This window comes from Nicotiana tabacum, chromosome 13 (assembly GCF_000715075.1).
Source record: "Nicotiana tabacum cultivar K326 chromosome 13, ASM71507v2, whole genome shotgun sequence".
NCBI lineage: Eukaryota > Viridiplantae > Streptophyta > Magnoliopsida > Solanales > Solanaceae > Nicotiana > Nicotiana tabacum.
In genome coordinates, this window is record NC_134092.1 from 101202660 (window position 1) to 101227814 (window position 25155).

The 25155-nt window shown below is 38.4% G+C and overlaps 1 non-coding gene across 1 annotated transcript; it reads left to right on the plus strand.

Moving 5' to 3' along the window:
- Positions 1 to 21812: 21812 nt before the first annotated feature.
- On the plus strand, positions 21813 to 21919 carry LOC142168485 (small nucleolar RNA R71). The gene has a single exon (XR_012698343.1). It is a non-coding gene; the product is annotated as a small nucleolar RNA R71 (small nucleolar RNA).
- Positions 21920 to 25155: the final 3236 nt, after the last annotated feature.

Here is a 25155-nt window from a genome sequence, read left to right on the forward strand (position 1 = left end):
AGTGGTGCATAAAAGTAACCCAGAAACACATTAATCCATGGATTCCAGAAGTAAGAACACATGCAAATCAGAGACACATAGGGATGAAATTACAAAAGTCAAGTAACTTACCAGTTAAACAAACAACAGCAAAAATTTCACAAGAACCCAGAATCTCAATGCGCCAAAGTTCCCAAGAGCTTCAAAAGAACTCCTGGAAATGCTCCTACCAAGAGAAAGTTCGAATTACAGAATTTCAGTGGCCTTGGCTTTCATCCAGCCGAAATGAAGTACAGAACAAGAGAATGAGGGAATCACAGAACAAAGCTCCAATTTTTAGTGAAAGTATATCGATTCAAGTCTGTCCCAAAGGGGAATGGGGAGGGGTTTATATAGTAGCAAAATTAGACGAATAAACAAGGAAACAAAGTAAATAAAACCTAAAATAAGGAAAGAAAGCATGCAAAATTGATTCAAATCAATTTAGGAGAGAAAACGGATAAACCCTAGTTCAAGAGGGAAAGCACAAATCAACAGATATCTCATTACTTACATAGCGTGGTATTGAATATATATAGACAAAATAATGATCAGAATCAAAGGTTCAACCACTTTGGTTCCATATCAGGAGATCTTGCTTGCCAAACTTAGGCAAGCACCTAAGTAACACCACAAACGGGCGACCAGTACCAAAGGGACTCAAATATGGTAAGAAAATAATGGTCGAATCCCATTATCAGTAGGATTAGGAGAGGGAATTAAGGGGAGGCGGCTAGGGTTCTTCAGAAGAGAGAAGCAGAGGTTAAGAGCGTTTAGGGGCGGCAGGTTAGAGGGGAATGGGTTAGGGTTTCAGGTCTAGGGTAATTAAAAGGGTGGGTTGATTGTAGATCGTTGATCTTGAAAGATCAACGGCCGAGATTAAGAGATAAGCGGGGCGGGTCGTTTGGAACGGGTATCGACCGGGTTAATTATAGGGGTCATTTAGATTGGGCTTTGGGGGGTTGGGCCAGAGATTTGGGGCTTGTTTGGTCCGAATATTAGCTCAAAATTTGAGCCAGCCTTTAAATAAGAAATTAAGGGAAAAACTATTTTAATAAAATAGTTAAATAAACTATAAAAATGTTGTTTATGCAAATTAATACCTTAAAACAATAGTATAAGATTATAAAAATATAATATATTATTTTGACCCTGAATGAATTGACAAATGCAATACAATTGTAAAATATAGGCTATTATTGCGAGATTGTGCAAATAGCCTGAAAATACTAATGTAATTATAAGAAAATAGAGTAAAATACCTGAAGAAAATATTATAGATGCAAAATAAGGATTTAGGTAATTGAGTCATCACAAAATAATTTGAAGGAATAATTAATAATTATTTAAGCAATTTAAATACAAAAATCAATTTAAAAGCCCTAAAAATTATGAAAAATTATAGAAGATGCTTGCATAAATCTTGTAAATTAAATAATGATTCAAGTTAATATTTTGAAAGCATATACGCTTATTTGCAAAAATATGAGGGCAAAATTGGGTATCAACAGTGACAACCTTCTTAAGGGAATGAGTCAGTTTTTGTGTTTAGATAATAATAGTAGTAGTAATGAATAAAAAGACATAATCAAGTCATTCTCGATGAGTTAATCATGCTTCATTTGGTACCAATACACTTAGCTACGTGCTTATGGTTAGAAACAAGGTTTTGAAAGAAATAACTCTAGTTAGTAACTTTGTGACTCTTGTGTTGACTTTGGCAAACATCGAGTGGTTTAATTGAACCATAGTGATCTTTAAACTTGAATGTGGTCGTTGTAGGCTCTCTACTCTATCCTCTTTTACAATCTAGTCGTGTGAGGGGTGATATGAATTGTTGCTAGTCCAAGTATTTGTGCGAATAGTCTAGAACTTGCCCCGAATGTGTTTCATGGCGAAATCCTAAGTTTTGCTTGGTTTGAGAAGTGATTGTAGGCTTTCCTTGGTCTGTTTGAGCTTTCTATTGCCAACCAATGTCGTTATACCTAGTCAACCCCTTTGAGCTTCTAGCCTTTCTCATTTGATAAATGTTATAAGCCTTTACCCGTTTTGTCGTGACCCTCTCTTGGTACTCGGACATTCCTTAACACTCTTGTGAAATAAGTGGCTTAACGCATAAGTTTGGGGGAGAGATGAGGAATTTGAAAAAGGTATCAAGGCACAAAAAGAGAAAAGAAATGATCTCTATGAAAAGAGAAGGCAAGAAAAGAAAAGAACTAAAAGAAAAATGCAAAAAGTGAATAAGTGGAAGGGTTGATGGATTCAAAAAGAGGTAATGATCCCTAATATGAGCAATCAAAAAAGGGAGAAAAAGAATGAAATAAACAAGAAAGAGCGATGTTAAGTCCCTCTAGTCCCCAATGAAAAGAAAATGCCTTTAAGAATTCGTAATTGTGAGCCGAGAAATAAAAAATGTGGAGTGCTTAAGGAAAGGTGTAACCAGTTACCCATATTGTATTCAACCCTAATCCAAAAGCCTTCATTACAACCCGAAAGAAGTTCTACTTGATTTTGCACTAAGTGAGCTTATATTAGTGGCGATCTACATGAAGGGCACGCCTATGGTACTTGAAGCCGTACTTATGATTTTCTCTTGTGAGAGATGAGTGAACCTTTCATGAATCTTAAGATTGAGTGCTAATTTCTTAATTGAGCTTGGCAAATGGAAAGTTGAGGAGGAAGAGTTTGGAGTCCACCATGACCTACATGATAGAACAAGAGTCCTTGATGAGTAAAGTCAATTCTTGAAGCTCAAATGTCACATTAGAACTATATGTGCATGAATATTTGACTTGTCACCTTGTTGATAATGCACGAGTAGTGTGGGTAATTGTTGGTCCCAAATGATGTGTGAATGGCTCACTATTGACTCGCTGAAATGACCCTTAACTCTGAGGAGGTGAATTTTGACCACTTATTAGCACCTTTTGTTGTAGTCTGAAAGTATTGATTTAAGTTTCCAAAACTAATGAAAGTGTGCAAATTACAGGAATGTTGGAAGTTTGGGCTCCCATGATAAAATCCGACTCAAAAAGGAGTGTTCCGACTCACAAGGCAAGAAGGGGCGCAGAACTTAAGAAGTGCGGTCCGCAGAAAGATTTCTACGGTCGTAGAAGAAAGTGCGGACTGCAGAATTCCCTCTGTGGCCGCAGAACAAGTGAAGAAAGCCATCAGAGTTTTAGTTGATCTGCGGACCGCACATGAATTGTGCGGCCGCAGAACAAGGTTTGCACTGACAAAGAATTCAAAGTTCAGAGAGTGTGCAAATGAACAAGATTTGAAGCCTTGTCTGAAGTGCGGACCGCACAAGAATTGTACGGCTGCACAATTCAAGACCCTGCCAGCTGAAGAAATATGCAGACCTCACAAGGAATTGTGCGGCCGGAGAACCTCCCGAGGGGCATTTTTGTCAGCAAATTTTGAGCCACTCTAAATAGACGAGAATCACATTGTTAGGTCAAGTTTTGAAGTTTAAGCTATTGTAGCCGTTGTATTTTGCTATTTTAGGAAGTTTGTGACCATTTTAGGATTTAAACATCATATTTAATCATATTAATCTTTGATTATGAGTTTAATTAGTATTTCTTCTTTGTTTCCTTCATTTATTAGTATGAGTAGCTAGATTCTTACTTTGGTTGTGACCCAACCTTATTGTGTAAACCTTATGGGTATTTAATTTAATGGTTGTTTATGATTGGGTGTTGATTATTTAGCCTAGTTTATGCTTTAATTTTAGAATTAATGGTTGTAAATATTGATTCATGCCTTTTTGACTTGGTCTTTACTTGAGAAAGAGGGACCTAGACTAGGATAACTTGGCTAATAAGAAATTGGGCTAATTAAGGGTTTGATTAGCCTAATTAAAGGGTTCAAACTATAGATAGTGAGAACCTGACTTGAGCTCATATCAACTATTTAGTTTGATACCCATTTGGGCTTGAGAAAGCCAAATTGGGCAAAATTACTCTATGATCGAGATGTATTGAGTGAGTAACGTAGAGTTGAGAGCTATAATACACCCCAATCAACAAAACAAGTGTTAATGTACTTAACCCATTAGGCGAACACCTAGGTTAAGGTCACATCCTTAGGCTTTTTAACTATTTGGAAAAATACCTAAAAAAATCATTCGCTTCTAGTTTCTTCTCTTAGCTTATAATTGTTAGAGTAAAATTAGAATTAGAAATTAAAACCCTTTGTTTGGAAGTGCAATTTAGCTGTTCCATTTGCTTTTGTCAAGTGTATACCCCTAACACCCATAGTAACTCCCTGTGGAAATCGACCCCGACTCTTGTTGGGTACTATTCTTCCAACGACCGTTTTTACTCACTATTGAGTGTGGATTGGATGTGGATCAGAAGACTTTTATCGCAAATGCGATATTGACTGAGGTTGTGAGGGTTTGAAAATTTGATCCCTGGTCCGCAATTGTGAGGGTTCATAAATGCGACAATTACAGCTGATACAAAGGGCTGGGAGATGAGATTTTAAGCACATTCTCTCAATTTTAGAACCCTAGACTCGGTAGGAGGCGATTTGGAGAGGGGATTTTCATCTACAAACTTTGGGTAAATGATTATAATCTATTTCTAATCATATTCCATCAATGTATCGTAGATTTTAATATCAAAATCAAGTGAATCAAAGTGAAAATTTGTGAAACTTTGTCAAGTTTTTGAAAAATAAGAATTTGAGTTTTGAGAGTCGATTTGGACTCGAATTTTGAAACTAATCACATATATGAACTCGTGAGTAATGGCTAGTCGGAATCTACCATTGGACCTGGGTTTTGACCGGGCGAGTCCGGGGTTGACTTTTGTTGATTTTTTGGAAAAGTGTAAAGATCATAGCTTCATCTATTGTAATTGATTTCTCTTGCATTGTTTGATGATGTTAAGTCGATTTTGGTTAGATTTGAGCCGTGTGGAGGCAAATTTAAGGGAAAAGCTATTTTCGAGAGTTGAATTGGGCTAATTGAGGTAAGTATCTTGCCTAACTCTATGTGGGAGAACTACGACTTAGGATTGGTATTGATTGATTCATCTGTGCTATGTGAAAGCCGTGTACGCAAGGTGATGAGTGGGTACATGGGTTGTACGTGATATTTGACTAGTTTAGTCTACTTAGACTATTTTCATGCTTTAATTGAAATACCATATCATGTTCTAACTTCTCATAGTCAATCTATTCTTATTTGTGTCAGTCTATCCTTACATGCCTTAATTGACTTGTTTAACACTTGTTCTGCATCCTACTTGGTAAATTGTTTTCATGCTTTAGTTGAACTTGTTGCCCTTTTATTTGATATATGTCATCTCTTTCATTGTTGATTATCATTACTTGAAGCCATTGTACGTGTTATCTCTTTCAGTGTTAATTATCATTATTTGAAGTCCTTGTTACACCTCTTTCGCTGCTATTATTCTGATTTGAAGTCATGTTATTTCTTCCATTGCGAGTTATTTGTATTTAGTTCGTAGTTACACATTATCTTTCTCATTGTTGAGTTATTGGTGTTGAAGCTGTGAAAGTCGTACCACTTTGAGGCGAACTTGACAATTGTTGAGATATCTTCTTGTTGAGAATTTTACATTCATTGTTATTGTTGATATTCTTGTACATGTTGTGGTGGAGCCCTGGGCTATTATTGTAGAAATATTATATTGATGATTGTTGGCAAGTTGTGATATATGAGAACTTATTGTGTGAGTTGTTATTGTGATGTGATGTTGACGTGCATATGGCGGTATAAGGCTAGGGGTTAATATGCATGCGATGGTATAAGGTGGGACTTATGTACGTGTTGCTTATAAGGGAACTACGTGAAGCCACGCGGCATCATAAGGTGGGCTAAAGTACATGTAGCTATTTCAAAAAAACTATTTTCAAAACCTATTTCAAATGTAAAGCTCATGTGGCGAGATAAGGGAAGATTGTGATTGAAATTGAAAAATATGAATACGAGGTGGTACCTTGGTTGTGATTCTTATTGTACACGAGGTGGTACCTTGTTGTGATTCTTATTGTTTATCTCATGTTACAAAGAGTTTTGGTAGGAACATTTCTTATTGTTTTGTTCTTCCTTGTTCTATCGGTTGTTGTCCGTATATGATCGTTGTGGTTCTCTTTTATTGCTTTTTTTATGTTATTTCCATGCTTAAATTCTGGTATTAGTTCATGTTATTATCTCATTTCATATCAGTTATTTCTCCGCTTTCCATTAGTATTCATTCTTATATTTTTATTCTGTCTATTTATATCCTAGTAGGTGTCTTGACCTGGCCTTGTCACTACTCTACCGAGGTTAGGCTTGATACTTATCGGGTACTGTTGCGGTATACTACACTTCTACACATCTTTTATGCAAATCCAGGTACGTTTACTCGTGTCGGACGCTAGAGATGATTTGAGTTGCTATTTTTGGGAGACTTCAAGGTATACATGTTCCACGTCCACAGGCCTCAGAGTCGTCTTCCTTTATCCTTTTTTCCTATTGTATTTTCATTCAGACAGTGATGTAGTAGACATTTTAGTTCACTCTATAGAGCTTATGACTCAATTCCACCGGTCTTGGGGAGTGTATTGTTGAGATTCTGTTTTCAGAAGTTTATATGAGTTGATGAGACTTGTTTTAGCATTTTGTTAATTATATCTGTCAAGTTGTTATCTAATGTTAGGCTTACCTAGTGGTTGAGATTAGATGTCATCACGACATCCTACAAAGGAAAATTGGGGTCGTGACATACAGCATCTCATCATATCATGCATAACATACGTGATACAACAAAAACATTTCGTTAGCATTTTCTGTCACATCCCAAAGTCATGTCACGAATTGTCTATTTTGGATTAATATACAAATTGGTCCCTTAGGTTATGTCATATTAAACTGAAATAGGAAATTACGTTAAATGAACCTTTTTACAATCATCTTTTAAAATTTGATCCCATTAAGATAATTGTTAATTAAATAGACCCGTGCCAGAATTTTAAAGTTTGCTGCCATAATTTTAAAGCACACTCTCATAATTTTTAATTCTGGCAGCATGCTTCAAAATTCCGGTAGTGTGCTTTTAAACTCTGGCAGCATGCTTCAAAATTCTAGCAGCATACATTAACATTCTAGCGGTGTGCTTCAAATTCTTGCAGCGTGCTTTAAAATTCTAGCAGCATGCTTCAGAATTATGGCAGTATGTTTTAAAATTTTAGCTTTAAAAACCTTGACGGTGTGTTTCAAAGTCCCGACAACGTGCTTTTATATTTTTGGGGCTATTTCTTTAGAAAAAATTCTTAACGAGATCAAAATATAAACAATGGCACTAAATAATCCTATTTGTATAAATCTCTAAAACCCAAAAGCGAGGATACCATTTTAAATTGTAATATATTTTATATTAAACTTTACTTTTCCCTACCTTTTTTTGATAAAGACTAAGCTTAAGGTGTCATATGCATTCCTTCATTGGAATCTTACCAACATAGATATATGTTAGTCCTTCTCTTTGACACACTCAATCAGCTCGCCCTTCATCATGAACATTACATATATCTGCTCTTAGGGACATAGTTTCTTTACTGAGGTTTGCTCCATCATACTGCATGAGTCCAATTCTGATATGAAGAATTGACTTAAATGCATATGCAACCGTATAAATTAAAAATAATATATATATATATATATATATATATATATATATATATATATATATATATATATATATATATATATATATATATATATATATATATATATAATCAATGTATTTTGCTTACGTCTTTCAAAAATAACCTCTCTACCTTCACAAGGTAGAGGCATGGTCTGCATACACTCTACCCCTCCCAAACCCTCACTTTGTGGGATTATACTGAGTTTGTTGTTATTGTATAATCTATGTATAGCTGCTAGAAAAAAGTAAACACTAAATCCAAAAGTCTATTTATGTAAAGATCCCTTCTAATATTATGTTTGTCACAATTCAAGCCCATTGCACGCATTGTCCAACTTGGCCCAACAAACCTCACGAAATTATCCTTTGGTATAATACATAACATCGAGTCCAAGAATACACATCTCATGATACTTGTGCTTTATTTTATATGCTATAGCTAAATAATGCACCATATTTATTATAAATAAAAATACTTTAAAAATATTATTATTTATAGTCATTTTTTATATTTTATAGCAAAGTCCAAATATGTACAACTGATCCCTCAACTTTTTCCTCAATCCTCTCTCTCTTCTCCCTCAACTCTCTCTCATTTGTCCCTCTCTCTTCGGCCGTCGTCCAGAGTTGGCTTTTAGAATATCTCTTTCCACTTTCTCGATTTAATCAACTATGTCTTCTAGTATGAGGGTCCTTAGTAGATGTAAGCTTTTTCCCATGCTTTTAGTTTCACATTTTAGTTGCTCTTCTTTTGTGTACCAATCGAGATCCGGCAATGTTAGATCCAGATACAGGCGGTGGGTGGCGACTTCGTGATTTCAGATATGGAAGTGGGTGGTGATGGGTTTGGTTCGACGGTTGTAATTTGTGGAGATGATGGAGGGTGGTGGTGTGTGGAGACGACAGAGGGTGGTTATTTGCTTGGCGAGAAAACGCCATTTCTGGCGAACTTTCTTTTCTTCTTTGCTATATATATATATATATATATATATATATATATATATATATATATGTGTGTGTGTGTGTGTGTGTGTGTGTATGTGTGTGTGTGTGTGTGTGTGTGTGTGTGTGTGTAGAAATAAGATATATATATGTGTATAATTAATGTATTTTGAGCCGAAGGTCTTTGAAAAACACTCTCTCTACCTTCACAAGGTAGAGGCACGGTCTGCGTACACTCTACCCCTCCAAGACTCTCACTTTGTGGGATTACACTGAGTTTGTTATTGTTGTATAATCTATGAATAATCTATGTATACCGGCTAGAAAAAAGTAAACACTAAATCCAAAAGTCTATTTGTGTAAAGATTCTTTCAAATATTATGTTTATCACAATTCAAGCCCATTGCGCGCATTGTCCAATTTGGCCCAACAAACCTCACAAAATTATCCTTTGGTCTAATACATAACATCGAGTCCAAGAACTAACATCTCATGAGAATTGTGCTTTTATTTTACATGCTATAGATAAATAATGCACCATATTTATTATAAATCAAACACTTTAAAAATATTATTATTTATAATTCATTTTTTATATTTTATAGCAAAGTCCAAATATATACAACTGATCCATCAACCTTTCCCTCAATCCTCTCTCTCATCTCCCTCAACTCTCTCTCCTTTTTCCCTCTCTCTTTGGCCGTCGTCCAGAGTTAGCTTTTAGAAGATCTCTTCCGCTTTTTCCCATGCTTTTAGTTTCACAGTTTAGTTGCTCTTCTTTTGTTTACCAATCGAGATCCGGCGACGTTAGATCCAGATATGGACGGTGGGTGGCGACTTCGTGATTTCAGATATGGAAGTGGGTGGTGATGGGTTTGGTTCGACGGTTGTAATTTGTGGAGATGATGGAGGGTGGTGGTGTGTGGAGACGATGGAGGGTGGTGATTTGCTTGGCCGAAAAACACAATCTCCGGCGAACTTTCTTCTCTTCTTTGCTCTATATATATATATATATATATATATATATATGTATGTATGTATGTGTGTGTGTGTGTGTGAGAGAGAGAGAGAGAGAGAGAGAGTGAGAGAGAGAGAGAGTGTGTGTGTATGTGTGTGTGTATACATATGTGTATAATCAATGTATCATTTACCGAAGGTCTTTGAAAAACACTCTCTCTACCTTTACAAAGTAGAGGCACGGTCTGCGTACACTCTACCCTCCCCTCTCCCCCTTCCCCCCAGACTCTGACTTTGTGGGATTACACTGAGTTTGTTGTTGTTGTATAATCTATGAATAATCTATCTATACCGGCTAGAAAAAAGTAAACACTAAATCCAAAAATCTATTTGTGTAAAGATCCCTTCTAATATTATGTTTGTCACAATTCAAGCCCATTGCACGCATTGTCCAATTTGGCCCAACAAATCTCACAAAATTATCCTTTGGTCTAATACATAGCATCGAGTCCAAGAACACACATCTCATTAGACTTGTGCTTTTATTTTACATGCTATAGCTAAATAATGCATCCTATTTATTATGAATCAAAACACTTTAAAAATATAATTATTTATACTCATTTTTTATATTTTATAGCAAAGTCCAAATATATACAACTGATCCCTCAACTTTTCCCTCAATCCTCTATCTCTTCTCCCTCAACTGTCTCTCTTTTTTCCCTCTCTCTTCGGTCACTGTCTAGACTTGGCTTTTAGAAGATCTCTTACACTTTCTCGATTTAATCAACTATGTCTTCTAGTATGAGGGTCCTTAGTAGATGTAAGCTTTTTCCCATGCTTTTAGTTCCATAGTTTAGTTTCTCTTCTTTTGAGTACCAATCGAGATCAGGCGACGTTAGATCTAGATACATGCGGTGGGTGGCGACTTCGTGATTTCAGATATGGAAGTGGGTGGTGATGGGTTTGGTTCGACAATTGTGATTTGCGGAGACGATGGAGGGTGGTGATTTAAAAGGCCGGAAGACGCCATCTCCGGCGAACTTTCTTCTCTTCTCTCTATATATATATATATATATATATATATATATATATATATATATATATATATATATATATATATATATTGGGGGATGCATGTGTGTGTGTGTGTAAGAGAGAGAGAGAGAGAGAGAGAGAGAGAGAGAGAGAGTGTGTGTGTGTGTGTGTGTGTGTGTGTATGTATACATATATGTATAATCAATATATCTTAAGTCGGATGTCTTTGAAATATACTTTTTCTACCTTCACAAGGTAGAGGCACAGTCTGTGTACACTCTACCCTCTCATTCACTTTGTGGGATTATACTGAGTTTGTTGTAGTTGTATAATCTATGAATAATCTATATATACCCTCTAGAAAAAAGTAAATACTAAATCCAAAAGTCTATTTGTGTAAAGATCCCTTCTAATATTATGTTTATCACAATTCAAGCCCATTGCACGTATTGTCCAATTTGGTCCAACAAACCTCACAAAATTATCCTTTTGTCTAATACATAACATCGAGTCCAAGAACACACATCTCATGAGACTTGTGCTTTTATTTTATATGCTATAGCTAAATAATGTACCATATTTAGTATAAATCAAAACACTTTAAAAATATTATTATTTATAGTCATTTTTTATATTTTATAGCAAAGTCCAAATATATACAACTGATCCCTTAACTTTTCCCTCAATCCTTTATCTCTTCTCCCTCAACTCTCTCTCATTTTCCCTCTCTTCGGCCGCCGCCTAGAGTTGGCTTTTAGAAGGTCTCTTCCACTTTCTCGATTTAATCAACTATGTCTTCTAGTATGAGGGTCCTTAGTAGATGTAAGCTTTTTCCCATGCTTTTAGTTTCACAGTTTAGTTGCTCTTCTTTTATGTACCAATCGAGATCCGGCAAGGTTAGATCCAGATACAGGCGGTGTGTGGCGACTTCGTGATTTCAGATCTGGAAGTGGGTGGTGATGGGTTTGGTTTGACGGTTGTGATTTGCAGAGATGATGAAGGGTGGTGATGTCTGGAGATGACGGAGGGTGGTGATTTGAATGGCCGTAAGACGCCAACTCCGGCAAACTTTCTTCTCTTCTTTATTGTTGAATCACATACAATGATATAAATATATTATATTCTATACATATACACTCAAATTTGAGTGTATTCTGTATTTTTCAATGCAAATAGAGTTTACGTTTTTTGTATTTTTGCATGTATTTATGTATTCCGAAGGTTATTTTCTGATCACGCCCAACTACGCCTTATAAAAAGGACAAGCGGTCGTCGCAAATATATCCCGGCTAATAAGTCCGGAGTCGAATCCCACAAGAAATTAACCTATCAACCACAGCTGCTAGACTCTCACAAATTCATGCAATCAATCTTCAGAAATATTTAAATAACACTTTGGATGTTTATTAACTAAATATTGTGTAATGAAAATGCAATAATAAATAACTAACTACGAATAGTTTGTAAACAAGAATTGGAATGATCTAAGGTTGTGATTTCCCCTATTGTCAGAATCTTTTCCGCTATGTTTTCAATAAATTCGCCTAAGTCTTCTCTATCGATCATGAGCACTATGACTGTCGTAACTCTCTCCCGAGTAATTACCATAATTTACTAGATATATTCTCCCGAATTACGCTAGCTGGCATTAAGTACGGCTCACTCAGATCGCATCAAGGTTTCGTTATCCCTAATCCCACCTTTAAACCCTTTGTATTGATCCCTCATATATGTTAGGAGTGATGTTGTTCAACAACTACCTAAATATGCACTCTCTCCCGAGTAATACATACTAAATAGGAACAGCTAATTGAGGGCCCTTCAATCAATCACATGAATAATATATAGTTGAACAAATAGAGAAAATACTATGGCAAATTTATATTAACGTAACAAGAAAATCATCCTTCAATAGGTTCTATCAAAACCCTAGATTAGGAGTTTAGCTACTCATACTCATAGTAACAATATTCCAAATATTTTGCATAATTCAATTACAAAGTAAAGATGAAAGGATGTAGAAATCGATAAATCTAACTCCCAACGGGTGATTCCACATGCTATTCTTGCCTCCGGTTGCAAAAGTACTCCAAAAGTGGCGTTTTAAGGTCTATTTATATGTGTAGGAAAAGACCTAAACGTGTAGTCAAAGTCCTAGTCAAACCCGGAGATGAAATAAGTCTTCAAAACTCGAACTGTGCATGCCCAGACCTGGCCTCGTGGGTCCTAACGCTTGGTGGACCTCGGCCCAGGCCTGGCGTAGCCAGGTATACGGCCTGGTCAAGCTCGCCTTCTGCCCTGCCTCACCAGGTCTCTCTCCAGCTACAAGCCTGGCGTCACCAGGTATAAGGCCTACTCTAGGCCTGCCTTCGCCAGGTATAACGCCTTGTGTAGGCCTGGCTTTGCCAGCTTCTCCTTTTCAACTTCTCCCGAGCACGCTTTCGACTTTTAAGTATCCTTTTTGCTCTACTTTCATCTCCAATTCACCTACACATAAAATGGACTTCATTACGAGCAAATAAAGTGTAATTTATCATTAAAGCGTATAAAATGCAAGGCGAATAATGTGCTAAACCATGAATTATAGCCACACATCAATACCCCACACTTAAACATTGCTCGTTCTTGAGCAATCAAACTACACTTATAGACACAACCTATTAAGCAATTCCCTTAACTCATTATACCAAGAATCTTTAAAATAGTCTAAGCACCAAGGTGTAACATCCTCGCCTCAATATTTGACTCACAAATACCATGACTTATTCACAATTCGCTTACTTACTCTAACATGGAGGTCAACGACATTACCTATCCTTTATGAATCACGTGCCCTCACCCAACAAAGAGCTCAGTTCCACACACAATGAATTTTAAGAACGTAGGAACTCAAGATAGGAAAAATTCACTTGCTCTCAGAAATAACATTCATATGCCACAAATGATGCATCATATGCTTGCCCGTAGTGTAATACTCTACTAATCGAGCTTATTCAGTCTAAGATCAAATAGGACTTTGATTGGTTGTAATGTAGGCTACGGATCGGGTAGGATACATTTGGATATAAGTGACTATACCTCCCTTGAGCACTTTAATACATAAACTTTAACATTCAAGCCCATACTTATGTCAAACCAAAACTCCACCTTAACTTCACTTTATATTAGCCCCTACTTCTTTAAGCACCAGTATATCACTAGCCACCAACATCAAGAATTGTTTTTCTTACAATACAACTATTTATATTTTCTTTTCTTTTCTCTTAATCCAAGTGGCTTTTATTGACATTTGTTTTTCAAACGGTGCACCTTTCTCCTTATTTCAATTGTTCCACTCAAAAGCCACCCCACACTTTAACCTTTTCATAATTCATCACAATTCAAGTGCTCATGAGAGGTGATAAGGTTCAAATATATGGTCAATTCAAACAAAGGGGTACGACTTGTAATGTGGTTATCAAAGAAATAGGATTATAGGCTCAAAGGGTTTAACTACGATTCATAACTTTTAGGTGGGTAAACTATATATATCCGGCTTAAAAAGAAATGCCTATATCACTTCCTAGATTGAACAAGACTACTTTTTCTCTTTGCACACACACAGGACAAGTTCTAGACATCAAATGCAATGCACAAAATACATACAAAAACTCACACAGACATGGAACATAACTCACTTAGGATTGGTTTCATCGCGACACTCCAGTCCAAGCAGTTAAGAAAAATTAAGAATCTATGATTTAAGGTACTTATACTAGAGTAAAAAATCGATCCTAAGCGTCACAGCCATAGTACTAACTATTCTCAAGGCATAACAAAGCTAAGAGATATTGCTGCAATTACATGCATAGCCCCATAGTTCCTACTCCAAAAAATTAAAACTAACTACACCCGGTTTAACTAAGAACCCTTGGAAAAGAACCACGGCCCAAAGAAAAACCAAGGGGGAATTGCTACACTACCTAACATAATTATCTAACGAAAACGACACTTACTAAAACAACAAAAACAAGCAATTATAAGTAATTTCTACAAGTCCCCACTCCACACTTAGATCATGCATTGTCCTCAGTGCATGCACAAATTGACAAAACAAGAAAAATGAGTAGGGTGCAAGGAAACTCCCTGATCAAACTGCGTCCTCATCCTCTGAGGCTCTCCACTTTTCATCCTATGCTTCTTCCTCATCATCATCATTGTCCTCATCATCAGACTACTCCGGCTCGGCCTCAGATTACTCAGGTGTGTTAATATCCTCATCATCGGGGAATCTGTAGCCATCACCTATCCCAACCAGCTGTTGGGCATGAGCATTGAGAGGGTACCGCTGCTCCAATAAGGTCCTCTCCTTAGATGTAGCCGGTCGACCCCCTATCCTCAGCTGCAAATCCATCATCCCATAGAGATGGGCCATAAAACTATCATCATGAGCATTGCGCTCAGCACCTGTCAAAGATGTCATAGCAGTCTCATCTTTCAGCCGTAGACTAATGATGTCCGTTTGTCATAGGAGCTGATCAATGGTGTGGTCAAACTCTGGCTCCTCCGCAACCTCCTCGTGTCTTAAGAACTGAGTTAAAAAATTGGCAAATGGCATTCGATCGACCTTCTTACTCGTTCTGACTAAAGATATCTGGTAGCGGATCAGATGACCCACATTCACCTTTTGACTCGTCATGAGGAAGTAGAGCGCACATGTCCTCTCACGGCTAATGAGAGTGTCATGATTGCACGGTAGGAGCCGTGCATTTATCAGTTTAAGCCACACTTGAGCTTCTGCCCTCATCTTCTTCTTGGGGAACCTCTTGTGCCGATTTGTTTTCTTATCCCGGACCCATGCTGCCGTAGAATCGACACCACAAAGCGTGTGTCTCAGCTCTCTATATGTAGGCCGGCAAATGAAGTGGTCCAATGGCTCCACAGGACCATCCGGAGCACCTAAAAAGTTACATATGGCTGTGGCTGAAAAATCTATCAATCGTCCACGAATCGAAACCGGCTGTTCAGTATCCTGTGGATTAAACCCTACATAGAATTCCCAGACTAGATTGAGATTAATATCCCTTGTGTTCTTGAATACATAGCTCAACCCCAAATCCTGGATGCCCCTCCAAATTGCCTGATACTTTGCTTTAAAGTTGCGTTCATGGATAGCTACTTCCGGGTATACATGTTTAGGCCTACAGCGCCTATACCAATCCTTAGCATGCGGGGGTATGCTATTGATTCCAAACTCCCGTTGGCCTTGGGCTTATGGACGCATGGCTGCTACAGCTTCCACAGTGTGTGCTTCACTCAGACTGGAGGTAGCTTCTCCCCCTTTTCTCTTCTTTGGGGAGGTGCGGAGGTAGCCTTTGTTTTAGCCAGAGCAGTGGAAGTAGCCTTTCCTTTGCCTGTGTCTTTTCTCGGAGGCATCTTCATTCCTACACAATTAATCATTAATCAATTAAAACTGTATTACACATTACACACATAGTCTTGCCCAACTTTCCGAGGTTACTCAGACTTTACCTCGTATTTTCTTAACATTAGAGTCAAACAACAACATATGGGCTACCCTGAGCCACCCCACACTTAAGATTTTAATGTGATGCATGACTACATAACACTAGTTTATTAATCCCGGAGACTCGGGCTCCAATGGGGACAAAGAATGCCATTGAGGCATTATAGCAAACACTTAGCATGCAACTAGTGCCATAGGAGTGCTTATAGGTGTGAGGGATTACCTCACCCTCCCAAATCGACTTCGGGGTTCTGTACTACCACATGTTCATACAATCGCAGCACCATTCCTATGGGGTTCATGGGGTTGGGACACACGAATATAATACTACAATGAAGAACAACCACCAAATTTTTGTGTCTAATTGCATACCTTTACCCAACTCAAAATTGCAAGGGAAAGAGAGAAAAATCATACCTTAGAAGCTTTTGAGGGGAAGGAGTTGCCTGAAAATTGCTGGTGAGACAAGGGAAGATTTGTGCAGTGTTATGCAGTAGTGAGAGCAAAACTGGTGAAGGGTGAAGGGCGTTTGAGACTTTTTTCTTTTGCTGTGTGTTTGGTCTATGTTAGGTTAGGGTTTTTGTATTTTGTTCAGTGTTTTGGGCGCGTAAGTGAGGAGGTTAGAATAAAATAAGGGGAGAAAAATTAAAAGAGGCCAGAAAAAAAAACTTACCCGGCGTCGCCTAGTGCATAACCTCGCGTAATACCTCGCCTCGCCAGCTTGGAGGCTTGCTGCATATAATTGCACTTAAGGCTCGCTTAACCTTGGTGGCTCGAGCAAATGAGTCACCGACACTACTTTCGCATCTTCCATGCCCAAATAATGTTTTAACCTGTGCCCATTGACTCTAAACGTGCGAGAGTCATTTACTGCAGCAATCTCTACAGCTCCGGTCGGGTGAATCTCTACCACACTAAATGGTCCTGACCATCTTGACTTTAATTTACCCGGAAATAACCTCAATCTTGAATTGTATAGCAATACCATATCTCCGGGTTTAAAACTCCGCTCAAGAATATTTTTATCATGCATCATTTTCATTCTCTCTTTGTATAATCTTGTTCTCTCAAAAGCGTGGTAATGAAACTCATCAAGCTCGTGCAACTCTGTGACTCTACTTGTACCCGCAGCTTCTATATCGAGATTCAACTGCCTCAATGCCCACAAAGCTCTATGCTCCAACTCCACCGGTAAGTGACACGCCTTCCCAAACACCAATTTATATGGCGACATGCCAATCGAAGTTTTGAAAGCGGTACGATAGGCGCAGAGTGCATCATCTAACTTTCTCGCCCAATCCGTTCTTGTAGCATTCATAGTCTTTGTTAAAACGCTCTTTATCTCTCTGTTCGAAACTTTTACTTGCCCACTCGTTTGTGGATGATATGGGGTGGCGACCTTGTGGAGTACATCATACATTTCTAACAACTTTACAAAGGCTCGATTACAGAAGTGAGTGCCTCCGTCACTGGTTATTGCCCTTAGAGTGCCAAATCGGGTGAATATATTCTTTCTCAAAAACCAATTACCCCCTTTGCATCATTTGTAGGGAGTGCTACAGCCTCCACCCATTTGGACACGTAGTCCACAACTACAAGTATGTACTTGTTGCCATATGAGCTAACGAAAGGCCCCATGAAATCGATTCCCCATACATCAAACACTTCTACCTCCTGAATTGGGTTCATAGCCATTTCATGTCGGCGGGAAATATTCCCGGTTCGTTGACATGCATTACAACCTTTCACCCATAAGTATGCATCTTTGAACAATGTCGGCCAGTAGAAGCCTGACTCCAAGACTTTCATTGTTGTCCTTACTCCCCCAAAATGGCCACCATATGGTGACGCATGACACGCCTGCAAAATAGAAGATTGTTCTATCTCGGGGATACACCTCTGGATCATGTTATAAACACAAATCCTGAACAGATAAGGCTCATCCCAATAATACATGCGACAGTCGCGAAAGAACTTTTTCTTTTGAACAGAAGAAAGGTCATAGGGGACAATACTGCTTGCCAGGTAGTTTGCAATGTTTGCATACCATGGCGCTACCTCAAGACTCGTGGCTAGTAGTTGTTCATCCGGGAAGGTCTCCACAATCTCTTCCACGTCAACCTTCTTATTGGCTCCTTCCAGCCTGGACAAGTGATCAACTACTTGGTTCTCGGTTCCCTTTTGATCACGGATTTCCAAGTCAAATTCTTGCAGTAGTAGCACCCATCGAATCAGGCACGACTTTGAATCCTTCTTATCAATTAAGTACCTGAGAGCAACATGGTCAGTATAAATAATTACCTTAGAGCCTATCAGGTATGACCTGAAGTTGTCAAACACCAATGCTAGCATCTCCTTCTCGGTCACCGTGTAATTTAGTTGGGCACCACTCAAAGTTCTACTAGCGTAGTATATTGGATGCATGACTTTGTATTTGCGCTGTCCAAGCACTGCTCCCACAGCATAGTCGCTTGCTTCACACATTAGCTCAAACGGTTGCTCCCAGTCAAGTGCAACTATGATGGGTGCTGCCACCAGCCTCTTCTTTCAATTCCTCAAAAGCTACCCTGCAATCATCAGAAAACACAAAAGGGTGATCCTTTTCAAGTAATTTACACAAGGGGTTAGCAATTTTGAAAAAATCTTTTATAAATCTTCTATAGAAGCCGGCGTGGCCCAGGAAACTTCTTATTGCTTTGACGGACGTGGGTGGTGGAAGCTTTTCGATCACATCAACCTTGGTACGATCTACCTCAATGCCCTTACTCGACACTAGGTGCCCCAAGACTATACCTTCATGTACCATGAAATAGCATTTTTCCCAATTGAGTACCAGATTCGTCTCGACACAACTTTTCAGCACTCTTTTTCAAATTCCTTAGGCAATCATCGAATGAGTCTCCCACCACCAAGAAATCATCCATAAAGACCTTCATGATGTCCTCAACCATATTAGTGAAGATGGCTATCATGCACCTTTGAAATGTGGCGGGTGCATTACATAGGCTGAACGGCATCCTCTGAAAGGCGTAGACGCCATAAGGACAAGTGAATGATGTTTTCTCTCTATCTTCCGGGGCAATGGAGATTTGATTATACCCCGAGTATCCATCTAGAAAGCAAAAGTGGGACTTCCCCGCCAATCTATCTAGCATTTGATCAATGAACGGCAAGGGAAAATGGTCTTTTTGGGTGGCCTTGTTCAATCTTTTGTAGTCCATACAAATTCGCCATACCGTGACTATTCTTGTTGATATCAACTCATTATTCTCGTTTTGCACTACAGTCATCCCACCTTTCTTAGGCACACATTGGACTGGGCTGATCCAGTTGTTGTCGGAGATGGGAAAATGATTCCCGCATCTAACCACTTTATCACCTCCATTTTCACAACGTCCTTCATGTTGGGGTTCAGCCTTCTTTGATGTTCTTTGGAAGGTTTGTGTCCATATTCCAGTAGAATCTTATGCATACAGAAGGCCGGGCTGATACCCTTAATGTCTGCGATGGTCCAACCAATTGCAGTTTTGCACTCACTCAATACCTGCAAAAGCTATTCTTTCTGCACATCTAACAAACCAGATGAGATAATAACAGGTAAAGTTGAGTTAGGTCACAAGAAAGCATACCTGAGGTGAGGTGGTAGCGGCTTCAGCTCTAACTTTGGTGGCTCTTCTATCGATGGCTTAGCTGGAGGAATTTTTTTTTCTTCTAAGTGCAAAGGCTCAAATTCGAGCTCTCTTTTCCAAAACCCTTGGCCTTCAAGAGCCAGCACCCATTCCTCCAAATCCTCTCTATTTACTTCATCTAAGTTCATGAGACAAGCTGATAGAGGGTCTTTAGCGTTCAAGGTTTCAACTTCCTCCTCCAAAATTACATCCACGGCTTCTATTAGAGAGTAGTTAGCAAATTCACTTGGTCGCCGCATAGATTTTTGCACGTTGAATGTTATTTCTTCATCATTTAGTCTCATTTTGAGCTCTCCAGTCTCACAGTCAATTAAAGCTCTCCCAGTGGCTAAGAATTGTCTTCCCAAAATTATGGGATTCTCCTCGTCAATCCGACAGTCTAGAATGACAAAATTTGTTGGGAACACAAACTTCCCAACCTGTACTAATACATCATCAAGGATACCAGAGGGCCTCTTCATTTTTCGGTAGGCCAGCTGTAGTAACATGGACGTGGGTCTAGCTCTTCCAATGCCTAACCTTTTGTAGATAGCCAAGGGCATCAAGTTTATGCTTGCCCCCAAATCACAAAGTGCCTTGGCAAATGCATAGTTGCTTATTGTGCATGGGATTGTGAAACTCCCTGGATCAGATAACTTCTCAGCTATGGGTCTTGTCACAATAGCACTACAGGTCTGTGTCAATGTAACAGTGGATAGGTTTTGGAAGTCGAATTTCTGAGACATTAAATCTTTCATCATTTTGGCATACCCATGCATCTCTCACAACGCATCAATCAGTGGAATGTTCACCTGTATTTGTTTCAACATCTCCATGAATTTCTTATATTGCTCATCCTTATGATATTTTGCTAATCTCTGCAGGAATGGTGCTGGAGGTTGCTTCTTTCCTGTGATTTAAGTTTTATCTTGCTTATGCACTACTTCTACTGTCGTTTCTTGTGCTACCTCAGTCTCCTTTGCAACCTCTTTTTCTTTACTTGTGCTCTCTTGTGCCTGTTGTACCGTCACCTCAGTTAACCCTATTGAATCATTGATCTCAATGGGTACTGGCACAAGTGTTTCAGTAGGTCGGCTTTCGCGAGCAATCTCTTGCTCCAGATCTAGGTCTCTACCATTTCGTAGACTCACTACCATAAGTTGTTTCAGGCTCTGATCTTTTGGATTGATTTGTGTGTATGCAGGTAACGTCCTTTGGGGACGATTGTTTAGAGCCATAGAAATCTGTCCTAATTGAACCTCAATACCCTTTATCGCTGATTCATGTGAGTCTACTCTCTCTTGCATTTTTTCAGAGGACCCAATCAGTTGTTGAAACATTCAATTGTTGTTGTCCAGCATTCCCTTAAGTTCTGTGAACCCATCATCTTGTCTCACAATCTGTTGTTGTTGAGGTTGTTGATAAGCCGGCTGCTGATTTTGCTGGTTGTAACCTTGTTGCCTTTGGTAAGGCACCACTTGACTCTGTGGTCGCATAGCTCCAGGATTGTTGTTGTTATTGTACTGCTGCTATGTTGGTCTATATTGTTGATTCTGTTGCCCCCAATTCTGACCACCTTGCCTTTGTCCCCCATAGTTGGCTACATAGTTCATATCTTCCTGATAGTGCTGGTTGTCACCTTCCGCACTCCACGAGCAAACATATGGTTGGTTAATGCATGGTGTACATAAGCCCCTATTAGCTACCTCTACTATGTGTACCTGCTGCTTCTGGCCTGATTCATCAATGTTTTGGGTAAGAATACTCATTTGCGTCATTAGAGTAGCCATATTTTCAGCTATGGAGTTGTTTGGGTCCAAAGCTACTAAATGAACTACATGAGTGATTGTAAAGTCTCTTGTTATCTATCCTGAGTTTTGGGCCATCTTATCAAGTAGGATCTTGCATTCTCTGAATGTTTTGCTCAAAAATGCTCCACCTGCTGAAGCATCAACATTGGACTTTAAGCTGTCTACCAATCCCATGTAGAACCTCTGCCCCAACATTTGCTCTGAAATTCCATGATGTGGACACTTAACAAGCATACCCTTTAACCTCTCCCATGTTTCTTGTAGTGTTTTTGTTGGTCTCTGTCTGAAGCTCAATATTTCATCAATTTGTTTGGCAGTCTTATTGGGTGGGTAGAACTTGTTTACGAATTGCTTGACTAATTCCTCCCAAGTAGTGATGGAGTTTATGGGGAGTGAATTAAGCCACGTCTGAGCCTCTCCCATCACCGAGAATGGAAACAATAATAACTTTATTGCTTCCGGTGTCACATTAGGTTGCCTTTCTGTGACACATATCGACAGGAAATTATTTTAGATGTTGCTGAGGATCTTCAATGTAAGACCCTGAAAACAGTCCCTTGTTCTGCAACAAATGTAGCATGTTGTTTGTGATTTGAAATGATTTCGCTTGTATTTGAGAGACTGCAATTGCGGTTGCCAGATTGTCGGCAGTGTGTTGTACCCAATCATATAATTCTGCTTCTGGTACAAGAGGCACCACACCCTGATTGTTTGGTTCATTCGCATTGTTTTTGTTGTTGATTGGATTTTCTATTCCGTCATCCATGTCTGGTTTGATTTGTTCTGTTAAGTTTTGTTGCTGTTTGCTTTTCTTGTTTTGCACGATTTAGTGCCTTGAAAACTTTCTCAGGATCTGATAACGCTTCGAGCAGTTCACCAGTTTTTGAGGAGTTCCTAGGCATGAACATGTAACACCCAAAACTAGCAGTTCACCAGTTCTTAAGGAGTTCCTAGGCATGAACCTGTAATACCCAAAACTACAAACGTTAGAATTTCAATGTATTTGATTTAGAATGAAGAAAATTGACTACACTAAGAATTCTAGCACTTCTTTTAGCTGCAATTAATAACACCGTTAACTCCACGACAACGGCGCCAAAATTTGATCACGCCTAACTATGCCTTATAAAAGGACAAGCGGTCGTCGCAAATATATCCTGGCTTATAAGTCCGGAGTCGAATCCCACAGAGAATTAACCTATCAACTACAGCTGCTAGACTCACACAAATTCACGCAATCAATCTTCAAAAATATTTAAATAACACTTTGGATGTTTATTAACTAAATATTACGTAATAAAAATGCAATAATAAATAACTAACTACGAATGGTTTGTAAACAAGAATTGGAATGATCTAAGGTTGTGATTTCCCCAATTGTTGAAATCTTTTCTGCTATATTTTCTATAAATTCGCCTAAGTCTTCTCTATCGATCATGAGCACTATGACTGTCGTAACTCTTTCCTGAGTAATTACCACAATTTACTAGACATATTCTCCCGAATTACGCTAGATGACATTAAGTACTGCTCACTCAGATCGCACCAAGATTTCGTTATCCCTAATCCCACCTTTAAACCCTTTGTATTGATCCCTCATATACGTTAAGACTGATGTCATTCAACAACTACCTAAATATGCACTCTCTCCCGAGTAATACATACTAAATAGGCACAGCTAATTGAGGGCCCTTCAATCAACTACATGAATAATATAGTTGAACAAATAGAGAAAATACTACGGCAAATTTATATTAACGTAACAAGAAAATCATCCTTCAATAGGTTCCATCAAAACCCTAGATTAGGAGTTTAGCTACTTATACTCATAGTAACAATATCCCAAATATTTTGCATAATTGAATTACAAAGTAAAGATGAAAGGATGTAGAAATCGATGATTCTAACTCCCAAAGGGTGATTCCACAAGCTATTCTTGCCTCCGGTTGCAAAAGTCCTCCAAAAGTGGCATTTTAGGTCTATTTATATGTGTAGGAAAAGACCTAAACGTGTAAGCAAAGTCCTAGTCAAACCCGGAGACGAAATAAGTCTTCAAAACTTGGACTGTACACGCCCAGACCTGGCCTCGTGGGGCCTAACTCCTGGTGGACCTCGCCCCAAGCCTGGCGTCGCCAGGTATACTGCCTGGTCAAGCTCACCTTCTGCCCCGCCTCGCCAGGTCTCTCGCCAGCTACAAGCTTGGCGTCGCCAGGTATAAGGCCTGCTCTAGGCCTGGCTTAGCCAGGTATAACACCTGGTGTAGGCCTGGCTTTGCCAGCTTCTCCTTTTCAACTGCTCCCGAGCACGCTTTCGACTTTTAAGTATTCCTTTTGCTCTACTTTCATCTCCAATTCACCTACACATAAAATGGACTTCATTACGAGCAAGTAAAGTGTAATTTATCATTAAAGCGTATAAAATGCAAGGCGAATAATGTGCGAAACCATGAATTATAGACACACATCATTTTCTATGGCATATCCCTCTATTTTTTGAATTTTAGTTTTTTGTAAATAGCCGAATTAAATATAGTGAATTGAATACAATGTAAAGCAGCTACAAATAAATACAGCGAATTGAATACAATGTAAAAGCAGCTACGAATAAATACAGTGAATTGAATACAGACGAATATCATTATTTTTCTAGTCTTTTGTCGAATTGAATACAATGTAAAATAGTTAATAATAAATATAGCCGAATTGAATAGAGCTCTATACACCTTACTTCTTGATTTTTTGTTGTTTGAATTCAACTGAATTCAATACAGTGAAATTAAATAGAATGTAAACTATATAAGAACGAATACATCCGAATTGAATACAGTGTATACAACTGAATTGAATACAGAGACATACATCACATGACAAGCAATTAGTAGCTATGAAATATAATTAGCTAAATTATAGCTACACCCAACAATAAGCCTCCAAACAATAGTCATTTCTGAAAGTTCCCCTTTCTTTTATGGCATTTCACTTTCCTCTCCTTTTGATTTTCAATCTAGAATTTGTCTAAGGTGTCATATGCATCCTTCTTTGGAAGCTTGCTACCCATAAATTTGTCAAATATTTCTCCTTGACTTGTCCTCGTCAACCCGCTTGCTTACATTTTTATTTTTAGCATTAATAATAAACACATAACTAGTGCAAAAATCTAATTGTGAAAGTTTAAAGATAAATATTAAACTAGAGTTGGACGGTGTTTTAATTGCAGGGAGATCATATGATTACATCACATATTTTCTATTTGGATTTGGAATTTTTAAAACGCCATCAAATTGTTAGAACTGTCGCTGAAAGATCCATTATACTTCTAAGACAACCTCATGATTCACGCTACACTCTTAAAAATAAAAAATAATAACCAAAACAAAACTAATTTGTCAAAAAGCTTGATGAAGTTGTAGACAATCGACATGATTTGATCTTGTAAAACAAAAACAGCATTATTGATCATGTTGTTTAAACTATATAGACTTGTCGATTGGATTATATCGATTTTAATTTATACTTGTTCTAGCATGTTATACTTGATTGGACCATAGG